We start from the raw sequence: 25,990 nt of genomic DNA on the forward strand, positions 1-25,990 counted from the left end.
AATTAGGCGGGTGTGGTGGCACATGCCTGTAATCCCAGCTACTCAGGAGGCTGAGGCAGGAGAATCTTGAACCTGGGAGGTGGAGGTTCAGTGAGCCGAGATCGTGCCATTGCTCTCCAGTCTGGGCAACAAGAGTGAAACTCTGTCTCAAAAAAAAAAAAAAAAAAAAAAAAAATTATCTCTGAATTATGTTCTTATAAATTGCAAACAGACCTATTCCTCCCCACATGGCAACATTGAAGATTCTTCTGTTTACTTCCACATGGTATTGCTTCTGCCTAGAATTCTGCATTGATCAGTTTTGTTGATTAACTCCCACACATCCTTTAGATATCAGCTTTAAGGAGGCTTCCTTTCCTAGCATCTCCCTCTCTCCTCTTGCCCACCCAATCTGAAACAATTTCCCCTAAACTCATCACTCATCACACCTTTTATTTTTCTTTCACAACACTTATCAAAAGTATAGATTTCTTTTTTTTTTTTTTTTTTTTTTGGAGACAGAGTTTCACTCTTGTTGCCCAGGCTGGAGTGCAATGGCACAATCTTGGCTCACCACAACCTCCACTTCTGGGGTTCAAGCGATTCTCCTGCCTCAGCCTCCCGAGTAGCTGGGATTACAGGCATGTGCCACCATACCCGGCTAATTTTGTATTTTTAGTAGAGACAGGGTTTCTCCATGTTGGTCAGGCTCTCAAACTCCCGACCTCAAGTGATGTGCCCACCTCAGCCTCCCAAAGTGCTGGGATTACACGCGTGAGCCACCATGCCCAGCCAGATTTCTTTTTCATGATTTGTTTTTTCTACTAGACTGTAAGCTACCTATAAATAGATAACTAATATATTTAGTTTAATATTGTATCATTAGGACCTGGCACAATATCTGGAACAAACCAAGTATGCAATAAATATTTGTAAAATTATGATATATTTTGCTTTTTCTACTGTATAAGAGATACTATAGGAATACATAGATAGATAATTGTTGTTAGCCCTTATGGGGACGCTTAGTGTCTCTATTGCCTTCAAGATGAAAAGATACATTGTATTAGGGATAAAAAGGAATACAAAAAGTGTAGTGATTGACTATGGAAATATTTTCTTATCATAATGTGTGTGATTTTTTTTCCCTTTTTTTTTTTTGAGACGGAGTCTTGCTCTGTTGCCCAGGATGGAGTGCAGTGGCATGATCTCAGGTCACTGCAACCTCCACTTCCCAGGTTCAAGCGATTCTCCTGCCTCAGCCTCCCGAGTAGCTGGGATTACAGGCGGCTGCCATCATGCCCAGCTAATTTTTGTATTTTTAGTAGAGATGTGGTTTCACCATGTTGGTCAGGCGGGTCTCGAACTCCTGATCTCATGATCAGCTTGCCTCAGACTTCCAAAGTGCTGGGATTACAGGCGTGAGCCACCGAGCCTGGCCAATAATATTTGTAAATATTAAACATTAAGGAAATTCATGATGCTAGAGAACTATATATTTATTCAGTGATGTCATTAAATGAGTTTATACATTATTAATTACAGTATTATATAATTTTTGGGGATGATATATATGGTGAGAGACATAGACTATTATTTATTTCTATATTTATTTTTAATTGACAAAAATTGCATATATTTATCATGTACAACCTGTTTTGAAATAGGTATACATTATGGAATGGCTAAATTAAATTAATTAACATATGTATTATCTCATATGCTTATTTTTGTTGTGATGAGGACACTTAACATTCACTGTCAGCAATTTTTGAGAATACAATACATTGTTATTAACTACAGATAACCATGTTGTTTAATAGATCTTTTGAATTTCTTCCTCCTATCTAGCTGAAATTTTGCATTCTTTGGCCAACAAATGTACAACCTTTTTGGTAGCTGGATACATATATCACACCCCTTGCAATATTAGCCCCAGAGTCCCCACGCTTTTTGGTTGCTGGGTGTCTAGAGCTCAGGTTGAGGAAATTAAGACTTCAGGAATATTTCTAACAGGAGAAGAAGATTGAAAGGATAATTGAGAGGATTCAAGGATTTGTTGATTTCTAGTGCTGGTGGAATTTACGTATGCCCTTCAATTTTGTATTGTTTAAAAATTTTCATCTTCCTTTTCAAGACTACGTGGATTAATTTTAAATACTCTTTAAATAACCAGCAGTTGCTCTGGCATGTGTTCACTGATGACCATATTTAGTTAAGAAGACACTGTTCTTCTGTATTTGCTTTCAGCTCTGATAGACAGTAGGGAAATAAGCACTTTAAAGTACAACAAACCAAAGCATTATGTAATAGGCAGAAGCAAACACATAATCAGATAAATGTATAAATATTTACAGAGTTTAGCTGCATTGGGCATTAAAACAAATAAACAAAAATCCACACTGTCACCCTTCTTTCAAAATTTTAGTCAGGCAGCCTTCAGGTAAAGCAAAGAAACTTTCTAGGCAGTGAAACTGATGTGAGAGCTAATACTTACCTTGGGCTAAAATATGCCAGCTCAGTGATTTATAGGTAATAATTCATATAGTGCTTATGCTAACTGTAATGGATGCTGTGGTGTGTCACACAGATGTCCCCCTATAGGCCCAAGGCATTGCTCCCATTTCCGGAAGTGTTGTCTGCTGACAGCTCATAGCTAAATCCTTCCCTAGAAATTGCTCTTGGCAGGGAGGAGCTGCCTGTCCAAGGCTACAGACTTTTTCAGGCCTGTATCCAATCACTGGTCAATATCTCTTCAGGGCCACGCCAGCTTCGGAGCTGGAATTAGTGGGATCAGCTGAGGCCTCTGTTGCCACTGCCTCACCGTTCAACTTCTCTCTCTCCTCAATCTTGCTTCTCTCACTGCCTTACTGGTGTTTGTCCTGAGAGCATGGCCTCCACAAATTTAACATCTCTCAGAGTGCTATTATCAGGATTTATGAGAAAGTTGAGGTGCAGAGAGGTCAAGGAACTTGTTGCAGCTCACTGAACTGGTAAGTTGCAGAGCTAGCACCTGAACCCAGACTGCATGACCTTAACTACCATCTTTTGGAGCACAAGGTTTGTGGTGATATAGTAGATCAGGTGTGCCACATCATGAGGCTATTTAAACTGGAGGTTGGAAGAGTTTTGATAGCTCCATTAGGTAATTGGGGGCCTTTGTAATCAGGGGAAAGCATGGGTTTGGAAGTCGAACTGATGAGAATTCTAATTTGAGCTCTAGTCATTCCTGGAAAAGTTGCTTATTTATTTTGTTTCAGTTTTCTCTATTACAAAATGGTAATAACGACACCAAACTTATAGGGTGATAGTGAAGATTAAATATAATGTATGAAAAGCAACTTGTATAGCACCTAGGATGATTGCAGCAGGTAACCAGCTAATGCATGGTCATTGCTGTTGTTTTAGGGCAGGTTCTTCTTTTTTTTTTTTTTGAGATGGAGTCTCGCTCTGTCACCCAGGCTGGAGTGCAGTGGCATGATCTCAGCTCACTGCAAGCTCCACCTTCTGGGTTCACGCCATTCTCCTGCCTCAGCCTCCCCAGTAGCTGGGACTACAGGCACCCCCCACCATGCCCGGCTAATTTTTTTGTATTTTTAGTAGAGACAGGGTTTCACCGAGTTAGCCAGGATGGTCTTCATCTCCTGACCTTGTGATCCGCCCGCCTCGGCCTTCCAAAGTGCTGGGATTACAGGCGTGAGCCACCACGCCCGGCCATTTTAGGGTAGGTTCTTAAGCTAGGGTGGAAATTTATGGAGAAGATGGGAATAGAAGTCAAAATACTGAAAAAGGTATTTTAGAAAGGTAGAGATGGCTGCATGGTGTGTGATGGTGTATGATGGGATGGAAGAGCTGGATGCAGGTATGTTAAGTACCAATAATTAGAATTTTCTAGTAATATAAAGATATGTGGTAAAGAGGGTCAAACCTTGGGCAGTGGCTGTGGAAACACAGAGGAAAAAAGTAAACCTGGGTGATATCTTAAAGAATTGGCGAGATTCTGTGCATACAGGGCAAGCAAAGAGGCAGTGAAAAGCAGCCAGGCAATTTGAAGAACAAAAGGCTGAGGAAAGTAATACCATTGAGGGAAAATATAGGGAAACCAAGGAAGGTGCAATAGTTGGGGCCGTGGTGAAAAATTCTGATGTTGAGGTGAGAGTGAGTAATAGATGTGAAAAGGATTGAGAAGAATCTGAACGAGAAAGGAGTTTTTCTAGAAAGCCAATGGTTTTATTAATTGTGATCTTTAAAAGGCAAGATTTCTGGTTGTAGCTTTTCTGGCTAAAATTTTGAGGGACAGAGAGGCAACAGATGTGGCTGCCTGGAACAGGTGCCATCCTTCTATAAAAGGGAGACGAAGACATTGGAATGGGGAAGGGCATCAGAATTGGGTTTGCAAAGAAAAGGGTCAAGATAGATTCATTCATGGAGATCACGTGAGGGGCGGATGCTGTCTTTTTACAAACGAAATCCCTTTCTATGTGGGTCCTATGGGAGGTATTCCGTGAAATCTACCAATTCCAAAACTGACTCAGTGATTTTGCTACGTTTTCACTTTTGGGGGTTGTTTTAGAATGAAGTTTCAAGGTCATTGTGTCTCTTCTGTTCTTTCGCTTAAGAGCAACATGGTAGAATGCCTAGGCAACACCAAGGGGTTCAGAAGAATTATTTCTGTTTTTCCGCAAGGCTTAATAAGAAAGCAGCATATTCTCCCTGAGGAAAATGACAGTTCATGAGGGCCAAATATATTTCTGTAAATTGTGAAGATAATAATATTGTTCCAATGAAGCTCTTCATGCTCACAGTATAGAGGCCAACCTGACCTTATACAAATAGGACAGTAGGAAAAGAAAGGGGTGCTATTGCCAAAATACTCTCACCTGGAAGATAAATGTCTCAACTAAGCAGTTGCCAAAAAACTCTAGAGAAACTAGGAGCATCATTTTATTGTTTCAAACAGATGACTAGATGAATTTTTAAACTGAGAAACTATAGGGAGCTGGAATCAGGGAATTTGAAAGTATCAGCCATGCTTAGCCAAGTGGCCTTTCTCAGGGTCTAGGATTTCTTATGTTCCAATAACAAAGCTGAAATCCTTTAGGCAAACAGTCCTAGAAAAAAAATGTATTATTGGTTCACTAGATGAATTTAACTTTGAGCTCCTAAAGTATATTTGTTTTACTGAGTATTGCTGATGTTTTCTAGGAGGCTTCCCTATAATTCATTTGCCCTAAAAATGATCAAGGCCAAATTTTATTGAAGGTCCACCTTTTCTTTTCTTGCAGACTTCGTAAGATGAAGAACAAAAACCTGAGAAGTAGGCTTTTCTTAGTTTGTCTGTGAGCAATAATGTTGTCTATTAATGCACTTTTAAATATACAGTGAAAAAAATTATCTCTACAGTCAGTAAAATATACTAGAGGTGGGAAGAAAGAAGAACTCACAACTGTACTTAAAATTCAATTAGATGGGCTGCAGGCTTAGCATGAGATTAGCTTGCATACTGATTTTTTTTTTTCTCCCCTTAAATGCTTAAATTTTATCCTTAACCATTAATATAAATGTTCATGCTAAAGGATCAATACATGCCGTGGAAGCCTTCTTTTTTTTAAGTGAATTTTTGCCTTATTTAAGGAAACAAAATGCATTTGGGAAAGAAAGAAAGAAAGTACAATTTCATGCTCATTGAGCAGACATATACTCATGCTACCTGTGGCTCTTTTGGGAAAAGCCTCTCTTTTGAAGATTCCTAATTCTTATTCTGTGACATGGTATGCTTGACTCTATAGGGCAAAATGTAGCTATATGGCTTTTTCTCATTGATGATTGAAATGTATGCCAGTCAAGTCTATGGTGGTAAAAACCTTGATCCATCATTTTATAAGGCCGCTTTCTCAAGTGACACCCTCACACTACAGCAGTTTTCAATGGAGACTTACTCCTCCAACTTCTTTCCTTCCAGGGGAAAAACTTCAAGATGGTTCATTTGATTGTCTAGAATTTCTTAAACTTGGTTACTGATGATAAACTGATCATCAGTTCAAATGTTTAGTCCCCAGAATTCTTTTAAAAAATGACATCTGGCCAGGCACAGTGGCTCATGCCTGTAATCCCAGTACTTTACTGAGGTGGGAGGATTGCTTGATGCTAGGAGATCAAGACCAGCCTGGGCAACATCATAAGACTTATCTCTACAAAAAGTAAAAAAATTAGCCAGACATGGTGGCAGGCACCTATAGTCCCAGCTATTTGGGAGGCTGAGGTGAGAGGATTGCTTGAGCCCAGGAGTTTGAGGCTGCCGTGTGCTATGATTGCACCACGGCACTTCAGCATGGGTGGCAGAGTGAGACCCTGTCTCTATTTAAAAACAAAAAACAAAAACATCTTATAGGGAGCTCCACAGAAAAAGGAGCTTATGAGGCTGAGGCTGGTGAGAGGATGAAGGGGTGAGGAGGTAGGGAGAATAGAGTTAAACTTTTGCGATTTTAAGGCCCAGTTAGTGCTATTCTATACTGCTGCTATCTGGGAAAGAGGAAAAATATCACCCAAATTCTTCTTGCCTCATGGGTTTCTGTTTATGAAACGTGAAGAATGATTGCATCTCTGAGAACAGCCTTTACCTCTCAGGTGTTATGCTAGGAATGGGTGCTAACTCTTGTTACTTCATCTACCTGTGCATGCCCCAAGTCTCTTATGCCTGGAATGAATTAGCAGCAATCCCTGACTTTTACTCAGTACTCTACACTGTATGAAAGATACCCTGCTCTTATAGAAAGTAACTAAGCCATCATGGACATGGTGTTCTTTCTTTGGAGACAATAAAAAGCACATTTCTTATGTCAAAAGAAAAACTTTAGACTAGTTAAATTTAACAGAATTTAATTGAGCAAAGAACAGTTCAAGAATCAGGCAGCCTCCTGAACCAGAATAGACTGTGGCACTGCCGGGTGGTGAAGAAAAATTTATGAACAGAAAAGGAAAGTGACAGACAGAAAACGGAAGTGAGGTACAGAAACAGCTGAATTGGTTACAGCTTGGTATTTGCCTTATTTGAACACAGTTTGAACAGTTGGCTGCCTGTGATTGGCTGAAACTCAGTGATTGGTGCAAGAGTAGGTTAGTCTGTTTACACATCCAGTTAGATAACAGTTCACTATGTATGGAGAAACCTTTATGGCAAACTTAAAATGTGTAAGGAAGCAGCTTTAGGCCAAACTTAATTTAACACTTAAAGGGCCAATCGTTTTGAAAGAGTTGACTAGGATTCTACTTATAAATATTCTAGTTATTTAAGTGTAGAATGCTGAAAAGAGTCCAATCTTAAAAAAAAAAAAAAAAAAACAAAAAAACCTCCTTTGCTGTGAACCTATTTCTTTTTACTACATTGTGAATTGGACACTTTTGTTTCTTCTAAGCTTTTGTATTTTATTTTGCTTTTCCAACTTGGTTCTTTGATGACAATCATGTCACACCTGAAGACTCTCTTTTTTTCCTTCATGCTCTCTTTCATTTGCTTTCATGCTAGCTCAAGGGCAGCTTCATTCCTGCATATATTTGTTATTTATTTATATAATTATTGATTTAGCAATTTGGTTAAAAAATGTTATTTTCATATACTACTTTTCCTTTCAATCACTTATCTGGTCTACTTTTTATTTCTTTATAGGCCTGCACTTTCTTGTTGATGTTTCTTTTAAAATGAAACTGTCCAAGGATATGAGCTTTTTCCTAAATCTTGCTGAAGTTTATGAATATATTTATTTATTTTTGTGGAGGGGGGGAGAGAGCAAGGTTGTGTTTTTATTTTTTAAGGAAAAATTTATTGTTTTAGTTTGTTAAAAATGTTAGTGTGAAAAATTAGCAAAATAGTAATTACTTGTTGAAAAAATTATCAAAAATATAAAAGTGTAAAAAATGGCAAAGAATGAAACTGTTCTAATAGGTCCTTAATCCCACTCTCCAGAGGTAACTGCTATTAATAGTTTATATACATCCAGATATTTTGCTATGTAGAAAATAGATAGATATGTCTACACAAATCTATCTATAACTGTGGCTGTATCTGTTATATCTATTATATATGTATATATTTTAGCAAATGTAACATCTATGTATAATCAATTCTCATTATTTACAGTAATTATGTTTTATAAAATTGCCATGAAACTGAATTAGTTAATACTAAAACACTGCTCCTAGGGGAGATACAGAGTTAGGTTCCTGTGAGCCTATGGTTACATTTTTTTCCAACTGTATTAGTCCGTTTTCATACTGCTATAAGGAACTACCTGAGATTGGCTGGGCATGGTGGCTCACACCTATAAGCCCAGCACTTTGGGAGGCCAAGGCGGGCGGATCTGGAGGTCAGAAGATCCAGACCATCCTGTCTAACAACGGTGAAACCCGGTCTCTACTAAAAATACAAAAAATTAGCTGGGCGTGGCAGCATGTGCCTGTAGTCCCAGTTGCTGGGGAGGCTGAGGCAGGAGAATGGCATGAACCCAGGAGGTGGAGCTTGCAGTTAGCCAAGATAGTGCCACTGCACTCCAGCCTGGGCGACAGAGCAAGATTCCGTCTAAAAAAAAAAAAAAAAAAGGCCGGGCGTGGTGGCTCACGCCTGTAATCCCAGCACTTCAGGAGGCCAAGGTGGGTGGATCACGAGGTCAGGAGATCGAGACCATCCTGGCTAACATGGTGAAACCCCGTCTCCACTAAAAATACAAAACATTAGCCGGGGCGTGGTGGCGGGTGCCTGTAGTCCCAGCTACTTGGGAGGCTGAGGCAGGAGAATGGCGTGAACCCAGGAGGTGGAGCTTGCTGTGAGCCGAGATTGCGCCACTGCACTCCAGCCTAGGTGACAGAGCGAGACTCCATCTCAGAAAAGAACTACCCAAGACTGGATAATTTATAAAGAAAAGAGGTTTAATTGACACACAGTTCAGCATGGCTGGGGAGGCCTCAGGAAACTTACAATAATGGTGGAAGGTGAAGGGGAAGCAAGGAATCTTCTTCATAAGGCGGCAGAAAAGAGAAGTGAACACAGGAGGAACTACCGAGCGCTTATAAAACCATCAGATAGGCTGGGTGCAGTGGCTTATGCCTGTAATCCCAACACTTTGGGAGGCTGAGGCAAGTGGATCACCTGAGGTCAGGAGTTCGAAACCAGCCTGGCCAACACAGTGAAACCCTGTCTCTACTAAAAATACAAAAATCAGCCAGGTAGGCTGGGCACAGTAGCTCACACCTGTAATCCCAACACTTTGGGAGGCCAAGGCGGGTGGATCACCTGAGGTTGGGAGTTTAAGACCAGCCTGACCAACGTGGAGAAAACCCATCTCTACTAAAAATACAAAATTAGCCAGGCACAGTGGCGCATGCCTGTAATCCCATCTTCTTGGGAGGCTGAAGCAGGAGAATCCCTTGAACCCGGGAGGTGGGGGTTGCAGTGAGCCGAGATCGCACCATAGCACTCCAGCCTGGGCAACAAGAGCAAAACTCCGTCTCAAAAAACAAAAAAATCAGCCAGGTGTGGTGGCATGCACCTGTAATCCCAGCTACTTGGGAGGCTGAGGCAGGAGAATTGCTTGAACCCGGGAGGCGGAGGCTGCAGTGAGCTAAGATTGCACCACTGCCCTCCAGCCTGGGCAACAGAGTGAGACTCCATCTCAAAAACAAAAACAAAAAACCATCAGACCTCATGAGAACTCACTCACTATCACGGGAACAGCATGGGGGATTATGGGGACTACAATTCAAGATGAGATTTTGGGTGAGGACACAACCAAACCATATCACCAACTTATCAATACATAATCTTGTTCTATGTGTATTTCTGTTTAAAGACACCTTATTCAGTGTATATCATTAATTCATCAACACTGAACATTAATTCATTAACATTGAACTCATAGCCAACAGTACTATAACTCATGTCTGAAAAAAGCTTATCAAACACACATATTTTCTCCAATGGCACAAATGGTCCTTTTCCCTGTAAGGCACATCACAGACTTTGTGCCCTTAAAAACACTAGAGTGGCCAGGCGCTGTGGCTCACGCCTGTAATCCCAGCACTTTAGGAGGCAGAGGCAGGCGGATCACGAGGTCAAGAGATCGAGACCATCCTGGCCAACATGGTGAAACCCTGTCTCTACTAAAAATACAAAAATTAGTTGGGCGTGGTGGTGTGCACCTGTAGTCCCAGTTACTTGGGAGGCTGAGGCAGGACAATCACATGAACCCGGGAGGCAGAGATTGCAGTGAGCTGAGATTGCACCACTGCACTTCAGTCTGGGAGACAATGTGAGACTCCATCTCAAAAAAAAAAAAAAAAAAATCACTACATAGCACTTCAGCAGTATGTTTGGGGACATTATAAACAGCAAAAGAAAATACAAAAACATGGCACTAAATAGATTGCCAAAAGGACACTTGTTTACAGTATGAGAGCTGAAACAAGAAGGCAGAGTGTCACTTTCTTCTTCAGCCTCAGCTAGGAATGCACATTGTTGTATATAACAGAGAAAGTGTCATGAGTGTTGCTTTTGGGATTACAAATTGGCTTAGTGAGTAGGTGAATTAACAAACAGAATCAATGAATAATGAGGATCAACTCTTTATCTTTCTATAATGTGTTTTCTTTTCCTTCCTCAACAATAATGTAGGCACATCTTTCCATATCATTGCCTATGGTCTTTAATTTATTCATCCCATGTTTGTTGAGCACCTACCAGGAACTGTGCTTATTGCTGGGACACTGCACTGAGAAAAACAGAACAGAATCGTGCTCATGGAGCATACATTCATTATGAATAGAAAGTTTATTGTTATAATAGATAGTGGTAAGCACCTCGAAGAAAAATGAAACAGTATTAAGTGTAGAGAATGACAAAGAGAGCGATTAGCTAGAATGGCTATGGAAGGCTTTTCTGATGAGTTGACATTTGCACAAGATTTGAATGACCTGAAAGAATCAGCCAAGCAGACCAAGAAGCTAATGAAGATTATGTTTCAAGGCCCCCTCACTAGCAGTGGCCTTATGTCTTTTTAAGATTGCAGAGTAAGATATTTGAACTGCAACTGGTTAAGACCAATTGCAATCTGGGCTTTCCTCTTTCCTTTTCAATTTCCCTTCTGGCATGCTCCTCCTTGTATTGGGTGGTATTGGCCACGGGCATTTTCGGAATTGACAAAGGCAGTGGTATGCCGGTAAATGTTTAACGACTGGCTCTCAGGAAATAAAAACCTTAGACTGCAGCATTGGTCATTTTTTGTGGTGTAGGCATTCCCACCATGGCCAGTTTCAATCTACCAGCATGAGGTTACATAATGTGAAGGTGGGAAGAGATGTGCAGTAGCGCAACATGATGTAGCATTTCCACCATACGGATACTTTTTTTTTTTTTTTGAAACGGAGTCTCGCTCTGTCGCTCAGGCTGGAGTGTAGTGGCGCGATCTCCGCTCACTGCAAGCTCCGCCACCCGGGTTCACGCCATTCTCCTGCCTCAGCCTCCGGAGTAGCTGGAACTACAGGTGCCCGCCACCATGCCCAGCTAATTTTTTGTATTTTTAGTAGAGACAGGGTTTCACCATGTTAGCCAGGATGGTCTCGATCTCCTGACCTCGTAATCCGTCCGCCTTGGCCTCCTAAAGTACTGGGATTACAGGCTTGAGCCACCACGCCCGGCCTCCACCATACAGATACTTATGCTCCGTTGACCCTTGAATTTTCTCTAAATTGGTAACTAGATTTGGAAGCTTGATGAGACTAAGGCTTGATTTTTTTTTTTTTTGTATTACACACATCCATCAGGAGATCTGTAATGTAACAGTCTTATCTTAAATAATTTAATTATTTACCACCCTGGAGTCAAAGGACAGATGTAAGTGATTTATTGAAAATCCTTTTGGAAAAATGGCTATAAAAACAGGTACACCTGGTTTGCATTTGTGAGGATAACCCTGGAAAAAAATGTTTATACCATGACCATAATCTTTTCAATAAGTAACATTACTGACTACAGTACTGAATTCTGACTCTGGAATCTTGGCAGTACAGGTAAGTTAAATGATGTCATTTCTAATTGGCGAATTGGGGTCCTAGTGGAATAATTTGGAGTATTTTACGCTGATCAATGTTGAGGTTAAGGGATTGAAGCCATTTCTTAAAGATTTTTTTTTTAAGGTTAAAAAAAAGCACTGCATTTCCCAATGCTATATGGTAGGAAAAACTTTTAAGGCTACAAGATTTTTGATGAGTGTTTTCATCCTTTGAGCATCTACGGGATTGCCTCTGTGACTCGGACTTTATTGTCTTCATAAGTATAATCTTTGGCTGTAGCCATTTTAGTTCCTGGGAGTCTCCATCTCCCCTTTATCCTGTACACGCCTGAGTTATTATTGCCCACTTCATCTGTGGCTGTGGTCTGACTGATAAATTAGACAATCCTTTCTCCTTTGCCTTCCAGGATTAGGACCACTCTCAGCCCCCACTCCTCGTTCTGGACAAATACATGCAAACCAGCACATTCTCATTTAGTTATCACAGATTCCTCTAATTTCCGATATAAAAGTCCATAGGTCTAATGTGAAGCACTCTTATGTTTTATTTTTATTTATTTATTTTTTTGAGACAGTGTCTTGCTTTTTTGTCCAGGCTGGAGTGCAGTGGCACAATCTAGGCTCCCTGCAAACTCCACCTCCAGGGTTCAAGCGATTCTCCTGCCTCAGCCTCCCAAGTAGGGGATTACAGGTGTGTGCCACCGCGCCTGGCTAATTTTTGTATTTTTAGTAAAGATGTGGTTTCACCATGTTGGCCAGGCTAGTCTCAAATTCCTGACCTCAGGTGATCCGCCTGCTTTGGCCTCCCAAAGTGCTGGGATTACAGGCCTGAGCCACCGTGCCTTGCCAGGCCTCCTATTTATATGAGGCAATGAAGATCAGGAACAGCATCTAGCTTCAAGGAATGGATCTGGAAGGAATGAGGAGAGACCTGAGTGGGGAACAGATTTGGGATCTTGCTGTTTGGAAATACTGGAGAGAGGCAGAGACAGCAGTGGTGCTGAGAGCCTGCAGCCAGGGCTCCCAGTGGCTCTGAGGCCAACAGGCCACCCTTAATAACCAGAACTGACTGACATCCACAGGCATCAGGCATGGGTGGGAGCCTGCGTTCTGAACCTGTTGGCTCCATGTTACCCAATTTTGAGTCAATAATCAAAGTCCCTGAGTTTACCAGCTGTTTAGCTCTGTCATACTTGGAAGTTGAAAGTAATTTGCAACATGTGCACTAAAGCTCTGCAGCATACTCACAATGGCTAGACCCATGGGCATCTCCCAGATGGTCCTTTACTGACAAGTAAGCCCAGAATTGGGAGTAGAGATGTGAGCTGGACATGACTGGTACTCTGCCCAGAGCTCTTCAGAACCCATTTGATGGTCTGTATTCTCCTCAACTGGCTTCTGGGTTTCTTTGCTTTGACAAGCCTGCACCTGACACTTTTCAGAGGTCAGCCCTGGAATTATCCCAGCCATTTTGGCCAGAAAGGCAAAGACCTGGAAGTGCCTGAGAACGTAGATCTCTCACAGGAAGCCCTGAGCCTGTGACAGTCTTATCTAGGAGCAGAAAAGCCCAGCTTTCTTGCCTCCATTTGAAACAAACACAGGCAAAATATATACTCCAGAATTTCTGAAGGATCCAGTCGAAGCTATCCCTTGAGACTTTGCCTGAAATTGCAATCCTTGTCTGGCTATATTTTTCTTCTTCTCCTTCTTTCCTGTTCTCATTTCTTCCATTCCCTTCCTCGCTTCTCTTGGGAGAATTTCTTCATAAGCCACCTGCACATGAACTCTTATCTCAGGGTACCATTCTGGGAAACCAGAGTAAGATAAGGGGCCACAGTGAATATTCAAATAGCAGTTTTAGGGCAGGATTCCCTGGCCCCACCCTTCATGGTCTAGGCTTCAGAACTTGCCTCTGACCTTGATCTCCCATAGTCTCCATGGTCTTCCTACCTCTCTTGGCTGGGACCACAGATCCCTCAGAATTAGGGCCCTGCTGGTATGATTGAGCGCAAATATCCTTTCTTATTCTTGCCAAACCTCTTTTCTTTCCTTTCTTCTTTCTTTTTTTTTTTTTATTTGAGACAGGGTCTTGCTTTGTCACCCAGGCTGCAGTGCAGTGGCACGATTTTGGCTTACTGCAATCTCCGCCCCCTGGTCTCAAGTGATTCTCCCACCTCAGCCTCCCGAGTAGCTGGGACCACGGACGTGCACCACTATGCCCGGCCAATTTTTTATTTTTATTTTTTGTATTTTTAGTATAGACGGAGTCTCACCATTTGCCCAGGCTGATCTTGAGCTCCTGAGCTCAAGCAATCTGCCCGCCTTCAGCCTCCCAAAGTGCTGGGATTACAGTTGTGAGCCACAGCACCCAGCCTCAAACCTTGTTTCTGAAATTGAAATCTTCCCTTCCATTCCCCAGCTTCTTAAAAAAAAATTCTTCTATGGATGGACAGAGTCCCAGGAAACACTTCTTCTGCTCCCTGGCTGGTTCCCACACATTTGATCATTGCCTGGAGTCACTGTGGCTGATATCTGCCTATTGGTTTACTCCTACAACTGCTGATGATTTCCAGAATTATGCTAGAGTTGATTAAATCCTGGACTTACTGCTCATTGGTCATTGCTGGGCCAGCCTCGGAGGATGGATCTTTCTGCCCCACTTGGCATCCTCTACCTCCCAGCTAGCTCTGTAGTTGAAGTCCCAACATGGTTCCTGCTTAGTAAACTTGTGAGAACAGTGGCTGTATCTACGTTATTAAATTGTTCTCATCTATTGCAGAGCCAAGTTTAGTGAATGAATCAATAAATCCATGAGTATTCACCTAAGTTATTATATATGATTCTGTTAACAGCACAATCCTTTTTCTTGGCATATCCTAAATTTTGTTGCTGATATTCAAAATTTAAGATGTGCCTAACAGGGTGGATGAAGTGGCTTTGGCAGAGAGTACTGAAAACTGATGCACACATACATGTATACCCACTATCCTCCAGGCAGCGAAGTGCAGGATGATAGTTTCTAGGCCAAACAAATCTTAGATCATATCCCAGCTCCATCACTTATTAACAACAAGCCCTAATAGCTAAATTGTGTCACTAATTCATTGTTTAATCCTCACTACAATCCCGTGAAGTAGCAAATATTATTGTCACCCCATTTTAGAGATAAGGAAATTGAGACTAATTGGCCCAGTAGCCACTGGCAGAACTGAGATTTGAAACCAGGAGACCTGACACCAGAGGATACATGCTGAATCTCTGCAACGCCTGCTGTGTGAGGATGTGACTGTGAGAATTAAATGAGAGAATGGAAGTGCCCCATGGTAGGGGCTCAAGAAAAGTAGGAGGCACTTGCCGAAGCTGACTTTTGTCTGACTTTTTCTCCAAAGCTGACTTCATTTTATTTTTTCAACTAATCTTTGATTTCAGAAAAATTCAAACTTCTAATTATTTTCCAAGGAGATTAATGTAAGGCATAGCCCTGTACCCTTCACCAGTTACTTTACCAATTATCAACTTGTACATTCTTGCTCCATCTATACCCCATTATTTTGCAGTAAATCCACGGCATCATATTATTTCATCCATAAATATTTCAAAGGATATCTCTAAAAGATAAGAGCTCTTTTTAAGAACACAAATACCATTATCTGTCTAAAAATGACTAAAAATAATTCCTTAACATCATGAATATCCCAGCCATGTTTACATTTTCCACTCGTTTCTCTCATACTTTTTTCCTCCATAAGTTTATTTACATGAATGAAGATTATAAATAAGGTCTATAAATCACAACGTCTTCTAAGTTTCTTTTAAGATAATAGTTGTCCTTCTCCACATTTTTCCTCTAGTAATTTAACTGGGCAAGAACTAGGTTGTTTGGCCTGTAGGTCTCCCAGGAAGCTCTTCCCAAATGTGAATGACTGCATCCCCTTGGTGATGTTTACCATATTGCTCTGTCCGCTCCCCACCCCCCTGCCTCCCACTCCCCATCCCCCACCTCCCACCTCCCTGTTTCCTCTATATTGACAGTCAAATGTAGAAACTTGGTCAGATCAGAGTTTTGTTGTTGTTGTTTGTTTGATTTGGCAAGACTACGTCATGGGTGGTACTGTCTACTTCCATCAGGAGGTAAGTATATTTTGGTGTTTCTCTCTTTAGCATGCTGGTTGGCAGTTATGTCTAGATCCATTAATCCATTAGGAGTTACAAATGGTGCTACTCAACTTCTACTCCATTTATTGTACAGAAAATGTCTACATAAAGAAAATTCCTTAGTGAACTGTTTGGTTACCCTGCGTTACAGTTCTTTTAGGGAAGGGAGAATAAATGCTTGATGCCTTCCTTTTACCAGTTTTAAAATAATGTATTGGTTCCCTATCAACTTATGGATTCAATCTGATCTTTTTCCATCACTTTCATTTTAAATGAAACAATTCAAATCTGTAGAAAAGTTGACAGAGTATGCCCCTTACTTTAATGCTTCAGTTGTTAACAGTTTGCCACATCTGCTATATCTATCTATCTATGTGCACCACCTGAAAGTAAGTTGCAGACATTATGGCAGTTTATTCCTAAATACTTTGGCATATATTTCCTAAGGAAAAGCACGTGTCTACCTGACCACAATTCTATTAGCATAGGAATGAAATTTAACATAAATAAACTAATAGTATTTAATAATTAATCCATATTCAAATTGCATCTTGTTCCAATATAATGTCTTTTTAAATTGTGATTTTTTTAACTCAGCGAAGGCTTATGCATACTATTTAATCATGTCTCTTTTTAAAATTCTTGTGATTATCTCATCTTGCTGGGATAGCGACTGAAATTTGCCTGACCTGGAGCCCCTTATCCTGCTGCCTGGGGGATGGTGCATGTATATTACAGAAGTGATGCAGTTTACTTCTTATTATGGCATATCTTGTCACTTACTCCAATATTGGTGATACAAAGCTTGACTTTTTGGTTAAGTTGAAGTCTGCCAGATGTTACAACAGTAAGGGGGACTCTTTCCTTTTATAATTAATAAGCAATATATGGGGTAGTATTTTGAGATTGTTTGGGCCTATCACCCCCCAAAAGGTTTTAGCATCCACTTCTGATCTTGCCTGCATCAATTATTACATTGGTGGTTGCAAAATGAGATTTTCTAATATTAACATATTGTCTATAGTTGATATTCTTCTGTGAATAAGAACTTTGTCTAATCCTCCATTTTTTGAATAACTATGAACTCATGTATTCTTTTGGATTCAATGTATTATAATTTATTATCATTGTTATTCTTTTTCATATTATTCTAATTTGGCCAATAGAGCTCCTTCGAGATGGTTCCTGTAGTTCTTTTAGTATACTCTCATTGGTCTTTGAGCACTTTCTTGCTTTCTGGCACAGCTAGATATTCTGACTCACCTTGTCCCTTAACCCTTGAGTCAGCAGCTTCCCAAGGACACCTGGCTACTTTTTGTAAACAATGGTATTTAGAAACCATGATCTGAATACTAAGTGTGCTATGGCCACTGAGGTGTCATTACTTTAGGCCTTTTCAGTGAGGAAAGCTAGGAGATCTCTTTTTTCCTTTTTGTTAAATCAGGAGTTCATACTCAGCAATTACAGGGTTCCTTGTCTTCCCCTATTCCCTAGTTATAGCTTCCTCCTCTTACAGTGAGAACCTTGGTTCTCAACAATGTGAATACATTTGCTTATTTGCTGTATTCCGTAATCTACACAAAATTGTTTTAGAGTGATTACATCAGTACTTCTCCCAACAACAAAACCATAGTAAAGTTAAAAAATTGCAGCCAGGTGCAGTGGCTCACACCTGTATTCCCAGCACTTTGGGAGGCTGAGGTGGGCGGATCACGAAGTCAGGAGATCGAGACCATCCTGGCTAACACAGTGAAAACCCGTCTCTACTAAAAAATACAAAAAATTAGCCGGGCGTGGTGGCAGGTGCCTGTAGTCCCAGCTACTCCAGAGGCTGAGGCAGGAGAATGGCATGAACCCAGAAGGTGAAGCTTGCAGTGAGCTGAGATCGCGCCACTGCACTCTAGCCTGGGTGGCAGTGCAAGACTCTGTCTCAAAAAAAAAAAAAAATTTCTTCATAATTTTTGTGTTTTGATTTTTAGATTATCTCTCACTAAGATAGGTTTTTTCAGCCTCGGCACTCTGACATTTTGGGTTGGATCATTCTTTGTTGTAGGGGCTGCCCTGTGCATTGCAGAATGTTTAGCAGCCTCCCTGCCTCTAGTACTGGGGGTGGCCAGTACTCCCACCCCCAAGTTATGGCAATTAAGAATGTCTCAAACATAATCAAATGTCCTCTGTCCTCTGTTGAGAATCACTCCACTAAGAGGGTACATACAGCCTGACTATTGTTTTCAAAAGCTACTTGAATTATTTTTATCATGCTGTTCAGTTTTATATATTTAGTCATTTATTTCTGTTTATATTCAATCTTAGAATTTCCTTTTACAGCTTTAAATTAAATTTTATTTTTCTGAATAAATAAAACATCTGCCTGGTTCCAATGTAAAAAAAAAATATTAAAAAAAGATATACTCAGTAAAGTCTTATTCTCATCCCTATTGCTGCCACCCTTTTCCAAACCCACCATCTACAGATAACTATTTTCATGAATTTTCTTACATAAAATGTAAGATGGTATATATTCTCTTTCAACTTTGATTTCTCTACTTAAAAATATACCCTGGAAGGCCGGGTGCGGTGGCTCACTCTTGTAATCCCAGTACTTTGGGAGGCTGAGGTGGGTGAATCACAAGGCCAGGAGATCCTGACCATCCTGGCTAACACGGTGAAACCCCGTCTCTACTAAAAATACAAAAAATTTAGCTGGGCATGGTGGCACACGCCTATAATCCCAGCTGCTTGGGAGGCTGAGGCAGGAGAATCGCTTGAACCCGGGAGGCGGAGGTCGCAGTGAGCCAAGATCTCACCACTGCACTCTAGCCTGGGCGACAGAGTGAGACTCCGTCTCAAAAATAAATAAATAAATAAAAAATAAAAGTAATAATATACCCTGGAAATCACTCCAAAATAATTCATACAGATTTTCTTCACTTTTTAAAAACAGTTGCTTAGTATTTCATTGTGTGGCTCTTCCATAGTTGATTCCGCCATCTCTTAGGAATGGGCAGTTAGGTTGTTTCTAGTACTTTGCCAATACAAATAATTCCACAATGGATACCTTTGTGCATATGTTGTTTTAGATTTGTGGAGGTATCTTTGAGGTAAATTCATAGAAATGGGATTGTTAGATTGAAGGGTAAATGCATACGTAGTTTTATTAAATACTACTACATTCTCATCCATAGGGTATACCATTTTACACTTCCAACTGCAAGATGTAAGAAAATGTGTCATTAAACTTTGAATTTGTGCCAATTTGATAAATAAGAAAGTATCTCAGTATAGATTTAGTATAGTTTTGATTTGCATTTCTTTAATTATGAATAAGGTTGAACATTTTTACATGTTTGTATCCTTTTATATCTTTTTTTTTGTGTGCGTGAAATGTTTGTACATGTCTTCTGCTCATTTTCCCATTATTTCCTTCCTGACATTTTTTAGAGATATTAATATATTGGGCAGATTAGGTCTTTATCTGTGATATATGTTTCAAATATTTTCTGTCAATTTGTCACTTGTCTTTTAATCTTGCTCACGACTTTTTTGTCATGCCAAGCTATTTTAAAAATTTTATTTAGATCCACTTTGTGTATTTTTACATATCTGTATTTGAATCATAGTTAGATTTTCTCTACAACATGTTTTAAAGATATTTACTCCTCTGTTTTCTTCTACTACTTAAGTGATTTCATCTTTTATGATTGAATCTGTAATTGTTGAAGTTTATTCTGGTGTATGAATCTAGCCTTATTTTTTTCCAAATAGGGTTACATTTTTCTTTTTTTTGAGATGGAGTCTCGCTCTGTTGCCCAGGCTGGAGTGCAGTGGCGCGATCCCGGCTCACTGCAAGCTCCGCCTCCCGGGTTCACGCCATTCTCCTGCCTCAGCCTCCCGAGTAGCTGGGGCTACAAGCGCCCGCCACCACGCCTGGCTAATTTTTTGTATTTTTTAGTAGAGACGGGATTTCACCGTGTTAGCCAGGATGGTCTCGATCTCCTGACCTTGTGATCAGCCCGCCTCGGCCTCCCAAAGTGCTGGGATTACAGGCATAAGTCACTGCGCCCGGCCAGGGTTACATTTTTCTTAGCACCATTTAATGAGTCTTTCTTTTCTCTATTAAATTGCAACATCATCTTTATTATCTATTTTGGGTCTATCTTCCATTCTATTCCATGGCCTATCTCTCTGTTCATATTCTAGTACCACATTTTTTTAATTACAGAGGTTTTATACTGTGCTTTTATCAGTAGGGCTAGTTCCCCCGCTCCCATTACATTTTTTTAAGGATTTTCCTAGCTATTTTTTCTTTTCTTTTTTTTGAGAGGGAGTCTTGCTCTGTCTCCCAGGCTGGAGTGCAGTGGCGCCATCTCGGCTCACTGCAAGGTCTGCCTCCCGAGTTCACGCCATTCTCCCATCTCAGCCTCCCGAGTAGCTGGGACTACAGGCGCCCGCCACCACGCCCGGCTAATTTGGTTTTTGTATTTTTAGTAGAGACGGGGTTTCACCGTGTTAGTCAGGATGGTCTCGATCTCCTGACCTCGTGATCTGCCTACCTCGGCCTCCCAAAGTGCTGGGATTACTGGCGTGAGCCACCACTCCCAGCTGGTGTATTTGTTTTTTATATACATTTTAGAATCTACTTGACTAACTCCAGCAAAGATTTATTGGTATTCTTATTAAGATTCAATTAAATTTATGTATTAACTTGAGATGAAATGGTCAATATCTTTGTAATGTTGAGGCATTCCATCCAAGAGAAAGAGAAGTGTTTTTACTGTATGAAGTCTAAGTTAGTGTCTTTTAGAAGTGTTTTAAAGCTTTATGGCCAGGTGCGGTGGCTCGCGCCTGTAATCCCAGCACTTTGGGAGACCGAGACGGGCGGATCACCTGAGGTCAGGAGTTCGAGACCAGCCTGGCTAACATGGTGAAAACCCCATCTCTGCTAAAAATACAAAAATTAGCTAGGTGTGGTGGCGCGCACCTGTAGTCCCAGCTACTCAGTAGGTGGAGGTAGAAGAATCACTTGAACCCAGGAAGCAGAGGTTGCAGTGAGCCAAGATCACACCATTGCACTCCAGCCTGGGCGACAAGAGCAAAACTCCGTCTCAAACATAAATAAATAAATAAATAAATAAAGCTTTACAATTTTACTCACACATATATATATATATGTATATATCTTAAGTTTATTCCTAATTATCTTACCTATTTTTGTGGCTCTTACAAAGAAATTATATTTTCTAATTGACTATGGTTTGTATATTTGAATGTTATTGATTTTTATATATTAATTTTGTATCCTGATATATTATTGAATTATTTTATTGTTTGCATTTTTTTTTTTTTTTGAGACGGAGTTTCGCTCTTGTTACCCAAGCTGGAGTGCAATGGCATGATCTCGGCTCACTGCCTCACTGCAACCTCTACCTCCCGGGTTCAAGTGATTCTCCTGCCTCAGCCTCCCAAGTAGCTGGGATTACAGGCACGTGCCACCATGCCTGGCTAGTTTTTTGTATTTTTAGTAGGAACGGGATTTCACCATGTTAGCCAGGCTGGTCTCAAACTCCTGACCTCAGGTGATCTGCCCACATCGGCCTCCCAAAGTGCTGGGATTACAGGGGTGAGTCACGCGCCCAGCCTATTGTTTGCATTTTATCACTGAACGGCTAAAGGTTTCCCAAGGATTATATCATATCATCTATAAATAGAGAGAATTTAATTTTTACTTTCCAATTTTTGTCACGTGTCTGGAATCCCTTCTCACTTTTTGCCCTCTTCCATGCGGCCCTTGCTGTTAATATAATACTTAAGGTATCTCTGTCTTTTCTGTTTTATTAAGATACCCAAATGAACACAAGTGTGAACCAAAAAAATCTGAGACAAAAAATCTGAGAAATTAAATCAGTTAATTTAGAAAGTTTATTTTGCCAAGGTTGAGGACGCACCTGTGACAGCCTCAGGAAGTCCTGACATGTGCCTAAGGTGGTCGGGGCACAGCTTAGTTTTATAGATTTTAGGGACACATGAGACATCAATTGATATATGTAAAAAGTACATTGGTTGGTCTGGAAAGGCGGGACAACTTGAAGCAAAGGCAGGAAGCAGAGAGGGGACTTCCAGGTCACAAATAGGTGAGAGACAAATGGTTGCATTCTTTTGAGTTTCCGATTAGCCTTTCCAAAGGAGGCAATCAGATATGCATCTATATCAGGGAGCAGAGGGGTGACTTTGAATAGAATAGGAGGCAGGTTTGCCCTAGCAGTTCCCAGCTTGACTTTTCCCCTTTAGCTTAGTGATTTGGGGGCCCCAAGATTTATTTTCCTTTCACACAAGCATGATGTATTAGAGGCTTACACCCTTCTAGGTATGATTCTAATGAGAGCGTTACCTAAAACAAGGAATGTATCAATGTGTCCCAAATGACATTGTCACCTTCACCTCCAAACCAGGTCTTCCACCTCATTCCTAGGTATTTCCTGGGTGTTCCTAAACCTTGGCTTTTGCTCTCCTTTCTCCTTCTACCTTTAGATCATATCAGCTGGTATTTCATGCAGATTTTAATTCAGCAAACTTTTCTCCTTTTCCCCAATATTCAGTGGCTGGTCTACTTGTGGGTACAAAGGCCCAGACCCATTGTTTCAACTGGAGACCTGTGAAGGGCGATCCCAGCCTCAGAACCTCGCATGGGATGGACTCAGTACTGCAACTGCATTTCAGTTTAACTTCTCCCTCTACCCAGTCCTAACTTCCTTATTCCCTAAAAAATGTTTCTGGGAGTGCTCCTCAGTAAACTTCATGCATAAACACTTCAGAGGCTCAGAGTATGTTTCCTGGAGAATTCCATCTATGGCGTTTCCTCTTCATGCCTACTGCCACCATCCAGGTTTAGGCCCCCATTACCGCTTACCTGGAATATTGCAAAAGCTTTATCACTATTCTCTTTGCTCACTGGTTCTCCTATAATCAGTCTACACAACAGCAGACTAATTTTTTTATCCCAGATCATAGCTCTTATGCTGTTTTCCTGCTCAAAAACTTTGGTGGCCCCCCAGTCTATTTAATTAGGTTCTTACTCCTTATTGTGATTTTCAAGACCCTTCCCAATTTAGCCCCCACTATTTTCAGCTCTCATCTTCTACTCCAGTATAAGTATGCTCCGCTCCATTTAAACTAGAACATTTGCAATCCTCCAAATCTACTGTAAAAATTCATTTTTCCTATATTTGTTCCAAACGTTCTCTTCTATTATCTTCTTTATAAAATTTGAACCATATTTCAAGGTCCATTCTCCTTTTTCTTTTTCTTTTTTTTTTCTAGATGGAGTCTCGCACTGTCGCCCAGGCTAGAGTGCAGTGGCGCGATCTCGGCTTACTGCAACCTCCGCCTCCCGGGTTCAAGCGATTCTCCTGCCTCAGCCTTCCGAGTAGCTGGGATTACAGGTGCCCCCCACCACACCCAGCTAATTTTTGTATTTTTAGTAGAGACGGGATTTCACTATATTGGCCAGGCTGGTCTCAAACCCCTAACCTTGTGATCTACCCACCTCGGCCTCCCAAAGTGCTGGGATTACAGGCGTGAGCCACTGCTCCTGGCCTGGCTTAAGGTCCATTGTGAGAGCAATATTCATCCTTGGCATACCTGTATCAATGTATCTTATGTACCCCATAAATATATATCCCTACTATGTGACCAAAAAAATTAAAAATAAAATAAAAATTTAAAACCCATACATTCTCCATGCAGATTTTCCTCGTACCTCAATCCAATGTCATCTCTTCTTCATTAGTTATCCCAATGCAGTTTGTACTTCTCCTTGGTATCTATTGATTATATTTACTGTGTGTCAATTTCACCATTTTACCTCTCTTCCCTATCCTTTCACCTGCACTGATAGAATGTAACTGTGAGAGCAAGATTTTACCTCAATCATCTTTGTATCACTTGAAACAAGAAGCATCATCCTTAATCCTGGAGTTCAATAAATCATTAATAAATTCAATTGAATGCAAGCTGCCAATTTGTTTGACATTTTTGTGAATGCTTTCTGTCTTTCTAGCTTCTCAAGTTTGGTATAGGAGGGTTTCATATGTAAATAAATATTTAACTATGGTTTTTTAAATGAAATCATTTATGTTCTTTCCCGGCACAATTTTCATTGGAAGATCTTTGAGGATTCCTTAAATAAGGTTCTAAAACTGAAGATGGAATGTGCCCCCATAAGGAATGGCCATATCCTGTGAGACATAGGCAGGAATAGTCAGGAATTCCTGAGGGTGGAGAGGAGAACCCTGGCACATGTAATCAGATGATGTGACATCAAATCCATGGTGTAATTCAAAACACAGCTGTGGGGCAATAATCTGGAACAAACCATAAGTCTTTTTTTCCATCCTACAGTGGAGGCGACATGGGTTTTAGCTTCCTTATTCTATACAGGCAGCTTCACTCTTATCAAGATGTAGCTTCTCTTTTTCCATGTACCTTAGCCTCATTTCAGTAACTAATATCTTCTTTTCAGTCAAGTCAAATGAGAACAGTGGTGCTTTCCAAAGCACTTTTGATTGATGTTTGATATTGCCCATAACACTTCAATTAGAAACAGTGAAAATGGGTCACTAATTAAAAATAAGCTCTTGGTGTTAAAAATAATATTTACATAGGCAATCTGTGGAGAGAGAAATAAATTGAATGATATATCATATACCTCAAGATATAGTTTTAATTTTATCCATCTATTTATATGATCCTATTTCTCAGAGCAAGCTAACTACAAATAGTATAGTATTAGAAATGTGACTTCTCCTTTTTGGGGTATAAAGGTGGAGTTTTCAACAAGCAGAGTGTGGTTATGGTTGGATAGAATAGTACAAGGTTGTGTTTACATAGAATCTTTCATTGAAAGAACTTCGAGTGCTTCATAAACATTGCTTCACGAATGCTTCCAGCATCCTTAGGAGGTGAATGGAGTTATTGTCCCCATTTAACTAATGGAAAAATTGGAAAAGAGAGGGCTTGAACTTCATATTCACCAGTCAATGGTCTATGTGACCACAAAAATATGTTCTACTTAGCCTTGAATTAATGCTATCCATCTGTTCTGATTTTATGCTTTTGTCATTTTTTCTTTGCATTATACCATTAAAAAGTTATCATATAGAAACTTTCATGAATATTCTGTATTATGAGATATAATATTCTGCATCATTCTTTAAACTTCCACCAAAGTTCTACTATCACAGAAATTTTATTGGAACAGGGCTTTGTTTTACTTTATTTATTCATTTATTTATATTTTCAGAGACAAGGTCTCACTCTGCTGCCCAACCTGGAGTGCAGCGGTGCAACCCTAGCTCACTGTAGCTGCAACCTCCTGAGTAGCTGGGACTACAGGTGCATGTGATCACCCCTGGCTAATTTTAAAATTTTTCGTAGAGATGGGGTCTTGCTATGTTGCCCAGGCTGTTTTTGAATTCCTGGGCTCAAGTAATCCTCCTGCCTCAGCCTCCTAAAGTGTTGGGATCATAGGCATGGGCCACTATGCCTGGCCTACCCCATTTATTTAGAGGTTACATTTCTGTAAATAAATCATAGTTTCCATTGCTCCACACCCTTTCCAGTCTTTGGGATAGTCATCTTAACTACCAGAAATAGAGCCACAATCTCAGATTTGAACTAACACTAGCCGTAGGTCAGTAACAGCTGTCACAAAATCCTTGAATTTTGCTTTGCAGAAGATAGCATCAGTTTAATCACCCAAGGGAAATGTGTAGAGTAGAGCAAGTGGTAACAGGACGTAG

The sequence above is a fragment of the Pan troglodytes genome, chromosome 5, assembly GCF_028858775.2.
Source record: "Pan troglodytes isolate AG18354 chromosome 5, NHGRI_mPanTro3-v2.0_pri, whole genome shotgun sequence".
NCBI classification, from domain to species: Eukaryota; Metazoa; Chordata; class Mammalia; order Primates; family Hominidae; genus Pan; species Pan troglodytes.